The sequence below is a fragment of the Mus caroli genome, unplaced genomic scaffold (assembly GCF_978045245.1).
Source record: "Mus caroli unplaced genomic scaffold, Mus_caroli_1 scaffold_17, whole genome shotgun sequence".
NCBI lineage: Eukaryota > Metazoa > Chordata > Mammalia > Rodentia > Muridae > Mus > Mus caroli.
Window position 1 is genome coordinate 88,020,488 of NW_028227272.1, and position 6,208 is coordinate 88,026,695.

The following is a 6,208-nucleotide window of genomic DNA, read 5'->3' on the forward strand; positions in this document are numbered from 1 at the left end:
GGCCTGGTGGTTTCCATGGCAGCCAGAAGGAAGCTGACTGGCCTACCAGTTTTATTAACCAGTAGGAGAGAACCTGTCTCTTTGGGGCTGTTAAGCCGGGAAATTTTCAGAAGAAACGGGGAGGATACTGCTGCTGTAGACTGACCACAAAGGAGAGGCGTAAATGGAAGAGATTCTACTGCAGCCGGAAGTTGCATGGATTGACTGTGGACTGCGGAGACGCCTGGACGACACTTTTACATCCACGATTTGTTCCACTCTCTTAGGCCTGATGAATTGTTACTTTGGTAAGTGCCTCAGATGGTGCAAAATCCATTCGACTGTGATTGTTCCAAAGAGAACATGAATTCATTTCTCTTTCTGGGACGTAGCCCCAGTCTCTCCCCTCTCATGAACTCATTTTTAAATGCTAGAAGCCAGAAAGTAAGTAAACATGTAAAAAAAAAAAAAATTCTGTGTTCATTCAGTGGTGGCTTAGTCTATTTGGGGCTGCTACAAAATGTCCTAAACTGGATGGCTTAAAAACATTTCTTAGGCTGGGCAGTTGTGGCGCACGCCTTTAGTCCCAGCACTTGGGAGGCAGAGGCAGGTGGATTTCTGAGTTCGAGGCCAGCCTGGTCTACAGAGTGAGTTCTAGGACAGCCAGGGCTATACAGAGAAACCCTGTCTCAAAAAACCAAAACCAAAAAACCCAAACAAAACTAAACCATTTCTTAGTCTTTTGGAGACAGGGAAATCTAAGACTCTAGTCTTATATTCAATATCAGATGAGGAAGGTGCACTTCCTGGCTCATAGATGGCCCCTTCCAGGGGTGTCCTCACAACCCTTCCAGGGATGTCCCAGCCCCTTCTATGACTCCCAATTTCATTCATGAAGGTTCCAATCTTGTGACCTAACATCCAGTCTTTAATGACTAATGAAGGCTGGATAGAGGAGGGTCTCACTAATGTGAAACATTATGGGGCCAGAGAAATGGATGTAAAGTCACCTGGATATGGGGTAACACTACCCACCCACCCACCCATCTACCCACTGGTCCTTACCACACACAAGCACTGTGCCAGAGGGCTTGAAGGACACAGAGGTAAACAGGAGTGATTGTGGAAAACCATGTAAAGGAAGGAACAAAAACAATAGACACACATCTTAGCAATGGTGGGGCCACCTTTCTCCAGGGAGGCTGAAGTTTTTTTGAGTTGTAGCATTTTGATCAGGGTCCCTAAAGGATGCCCAGGAGTGGAGTGAGTCAGACACAGGAAAACAGTCCAATGACACCTTATTGAGTGGTTATTAACCAATGGTGTATGAAAGGGGATGAAAAAGTACTTCATCTCCTTGTGAGGGCTGTGGCACCCACGTGGAGGTCAGCAAAAACCTCAGATGGATGTTGTCTTTATCTTCCACACTGAGCCTCCCCCTCTCCCTCCCTCCCCAATTCCTTCCCTCCTCCCTCCTCCTCCCTCCCTCCTTTCTGCTGTGTGCACCTGTAGTTTTGCCTCACCCTTCTATAGGGGCACTGATATCACAGGTGTATGAATCCCCCCAGGCTTTAGATAGGCTCCGGGGTACTGAACCCAGGCTCACGCTCACACGACAATCACTATCCCTTCTTTTCTTCTTCTCCTTCTCCTTCTCTTTCTCCTTCTCCCCCTCTCCTTCTTCTCCCCCTCCCCCTCCCCCCTCCCCCTCCCCCTTCCCCCTTCCCCCTCCCCTTCCCCCTCCCTCCTCCTGCTCCTGCTCCTCCTCCTCTTCCTCCTCCTCTCCTCCTCCTCTTCCTCCTCCTCCTCCTCCTCCTCCTCCTTCCCCCTTCTTCCTCGGTCTGACAATGTTCTCACATGTCCCAGGGAATCCACAGCTCAGACGACAAAGCAGACCGCTAGAGCAAAGGCTCAGAGACAGCAGGGTCCCAGAAGAGCCCAGTGAGTGGCTCTGAAAGCCAGTGAATCACAGTTCAGACAAAGGGACTTGATGGTTTACTCTTGGTTTGTAATCCTGTTGAAGGTTAGTTTCCTCCCAGCTGAAACCCCTCCCTCAGGCGGGAGGGGAGACGGGAGGCAAAGGGAAGGCCATGCATCTGCAGGAATGGGAACTTGGAAGATGCTCCAGGGCACCTCCCCAGCAGTACAGAAGCAGTCAACCACCCGGGGAGCAACTGGCCAGCCTGGGGAGCTGCTGTAAGTTGTGCAGAGCTTCCGTTCCAGCTTTCTTACCCACCGTGCTGGGCTGGGCTTTTCTGTGGTGCTGGTCCTTTCCTGCTACCCCTGTGCCTTAGAAGCATCCCTCACCTCCATTCCTGTCAGTAACCCTGATAAAAACTTACCTGTTCGCCGTTTGGATACCAGGGTAATTGTTACTTTGTGGGTTACTGTTGTGGGTTCTCTTTCTGGAGTAAGTAGACAGGTGGGAAGTGTTGAAAGACCCACAACGTGAGGACTCCCCCACGTTCTGACTCAGGAGAGGCGACACCCCAAAATCACCCACAAGAAACGATCTTGCTGCAAATTGCAAGAGGATTTTTATTCAAGAGCGCTCTCGGGCCCATGGTCATACACCACGCAGGGGTAGAGGACCATGGTGCCCCGAGTAGCTGAGTAAGGGGGTATTTAAAGGAAGAAACCACAACTCATGGAGGTGGGGAGGGCGTTGTTGGAAAATACCAAAAATACCAGTTAAGAGTCACAAGGAAGTATAAAGTCACAAGTGTCAGGTTATCTCTCAAGACAGTTTCTAAGAGCAAGAGCCCCTAACAATCTAAGAGCCCCTAAAGATAGCACATTTGCATTGCAGGTTCCAGTAATGGTCAGGGTGCCATTCTTTGAATTGAACCCAGGAAGCAGGTGGGTGGAGGAAGGAATGGCACTATCTGTTTTATGACCAGTACCTGGAGCACTAAGCCACAAAGGCTACACTCCCAAGCCTGGGCCCAAAAGCCTCAAATTTTGTTTTTACTTTGCTATACTTCTTCAGTGTAACTTTCCATGAAGTCTGTCACACAAATCTCAGCAAAGAAAACACACACTATTATACAAGCATAGTGGGGCATCAGCTCTTTAGACATATTTGAAAACTTTATGAAAACTTCATTTACTCCTCCTGACTCTCAGTATGGGAGCTATGGTGGTGGGATTCACAAGGCTGAGACCTCAGCTGGTGGAATGTTCCCCCAATCCCCCAATGATGGTGGCTCTTTCCTTCTATGTTAAGTTTTTCTTTTTTTTTTTAAATTGACACCCTTCCTAGTCATACCCAGAGGCGACTCCATTGTGATTCTAAATCCAGGTTGGCAAAGAAGAAAGATCACATTTCATAAAGATTTTTCTTAAATGTTAAAATATTTGTATTACCTCTCTCTCTCTCTCTCTCTCTCTCTCTCTCTCTCTCTGTGTGTGTGTGTACACGCCAGTTTGGAGGTCAAAGAACACCTTTTGGGAGTTGGTTCCCTCCTGCTACTATGTGGGACCTACGGATTGAACTCAGGATGGCGGCACCTTTGCTCACCAAGTCTTCTTGCTGGCCCAACTTTCTTCTTTTGAGACAGGGTCTCACTATGTAGCTCTGACTGAACTCACAGAGTTCTGTCTGCCTCTGCCCCCCTGAGTACAGGAATTACCAGTGTGGGGGCCATGCTGAGCCAGACTTCATTTAGTTTGTAAACTCTGTTCGGTCTTTTGATCAACATAACTTCAAAACCCACAGAATACATATGTAGCTTTTGGGAGGTCACCTAAGGATGCATTTCTGAACACTCAGGCTTAAACCTGACTCTTTGGTCTTTACTTAACAAACCAAGTTCTGCTTCATGCTGACTCGTCCTAAAATTCTTTCCTGTATTGTGGTTAAGGTCACCTTCACCTGAGTAGAGGCCTTTAAATGGGTGTGTCTCCCGCAGTTCCTCACCACATGCTGTGAATGGCTTGGCTTTGCCACATACTCCCTACTATGATAAACTGTTAAACCCAGACCTCACTAGGATACATTGTTTATCCCAGACCTCACTAGGATACATTGTTTATCCCAGACCTCACTATGATACATTGTTTATCTCAGATCTCATTATGATACATTGTTCATCACAAACCTCACTAGGATACATTGTTCATCTCAGACATCAAAGGTCAAGGGCCAAAAACCATGAACAGAAACCTCCAATCCTGAACAAAGAGCAAACTTTCCCTTGTACAAGTTGATTATCTCCGGCATTTGATAACACATTGCACCAGATCAGGTAAAGAACACAAACGTGTGCCCCCTTTGCCAGCTGGCTATTAGCTTATGAACCCCCACTGTGCAAAAGGCCCAGCTTGAAAACATTTGTCCAAGACGGAGGGACCAGTAGGAGATCTGACAGACAAACTGCCAGGTCATTAGCCAGCCAATGTAACCAGCTAGACAGATTAATCTATGGAAGGCCAGAAACTGGGGCAGGCCGCTGAACTTAGCTCCCGAAAATTCATCAGATTGTATGTTCAGCTAAGTGTGGTGTGTTCTTGGGGCATCAGCCTGCTGAGGGACGAGGCCCCTGGCCCAGGTGAGCAGCAAGGGCTGAGTTAATGATAAGATCAAGATGTATTTCATACATGTGTGAAACTATCATAATGAAACTCCATCTCCCAAGCAAGTAACTATGGCCGTGGTTGTGGGGACTGCACCTCTCCCTTAAAGCCCTCACCCATTCCCAGTTATCTTTATTTCTCACCTACTGAAATATCCACATCCTGATACTTGCCAAACTACCTGGGCCGTGAATATCCCCTCAGATTCTGCTTCAAACCTGTGTGTGTGTGGTGCACGCGCGGGGGTGGGGTGGGGTGGGGTGGGGTCGGGGGTCGGGAGCGAGCGAGCGCGCACAGCTAGTCGCAGGCTAAGGTACCAGCCCCAGAGAGACTGTGAATTTCTGATCAAGTCCGCCACCTACTGGCGATACTTGATTCTCACGGTCAGACCTATGGCTTGGTGCCCATGCTTCCTTCCTTGTTACGTGGTTGTCCACACACTTGTAGCCTATTGCTACTGGACATTCTCAAGTGTTAGTAGAAATGCTGAATCTTGCTGGGCGGTGGTGGCTCACGCCTTTAATCCCAGCACTTGGGAGGCAGAGACGGGTGAATTTCTGAGTTAGAGGCCAGCCTGGTCTACAGAGTGAGTTCCAGGACAGCCAGGGCTACACAGAGAAACCCTGTCTCGAAAAACAAACAAGAAAGAAAGAAAGAAAGAAAGAAAGAAAGAAAGAAAGAAAGAAAGAAAGAAAGAAAGAAAGAAAGAAAGAAAGGCTGAATCTTTGTGACAGGTGCTATCCATGAAACAGTAAAAGTTTTTGCCATTGGTATTTGGAATACACAACCAGACAAAAGGCCCAGCTTCTTGTCTTAGTGAGAGCAGCAGCAACATCTGGCATGCAGGAGTATGGCAGAAAAGACCAACTGCATAGCTCCCTCATCTTCTCTCTATTCTGACAGAAGTTCTCCTAAGAAACTGCCTTCAAGTCAGAGGTTTGGTTTTCTAATACAGGCAATGGCCACTGCCACTGGTTGCCTCCAAGGGCACCCATACATTCATATATACATATACGTACATGCACACACATACATATATATAGATAAAAATGTAACAGATATTTAAAACAAAAAGAATTGCTCTTCTCCTCCATGCTGGCTAAGCGTCACAGTGCCAGAGTGTGCCATTCAGGCTGCTAAGAAATTGTCATTTAAGTTTTCCGCAGGTGTGAACACTGTAGGCAATGACATTGGCCAGCCAGTCAAGATGAACCTGTTGGTACAAGTGACAAACCTGCCATGGGGCTGCTTGTTGCTGGGGAGGTCACAAACCCTGGTGTGGAAGCCGCCACTGCTGTTTTGCTAAATGAACATGATGTGCCTGTCCAATCACCCTTCAAATAACCGCCTTTATGCCAATAGGCTGCTACTGCTTTCAGCTTTAATCAGAGAAGCCTTGGCATCTGTCAGCTGTGATTGCGGAGCCTTACAACTGGTCAAAGTGGTGAGAGTAGATCACCATTTAATACCACTCCTTAATGGGCACCTGTACTGCCCCATTCCACAGCTCAGGGAATGTGGGAGAGCAAGAGCTGGAATGAATGTCAGAGCTACAGGGTGGGAGGGGCGTGGCGTGGATGCCCACACACAGTCGTAACAGGGTTGTGGCACGCTTAAACTCACAGCAGCTGTGACCACTGCACTTGATCTCCTC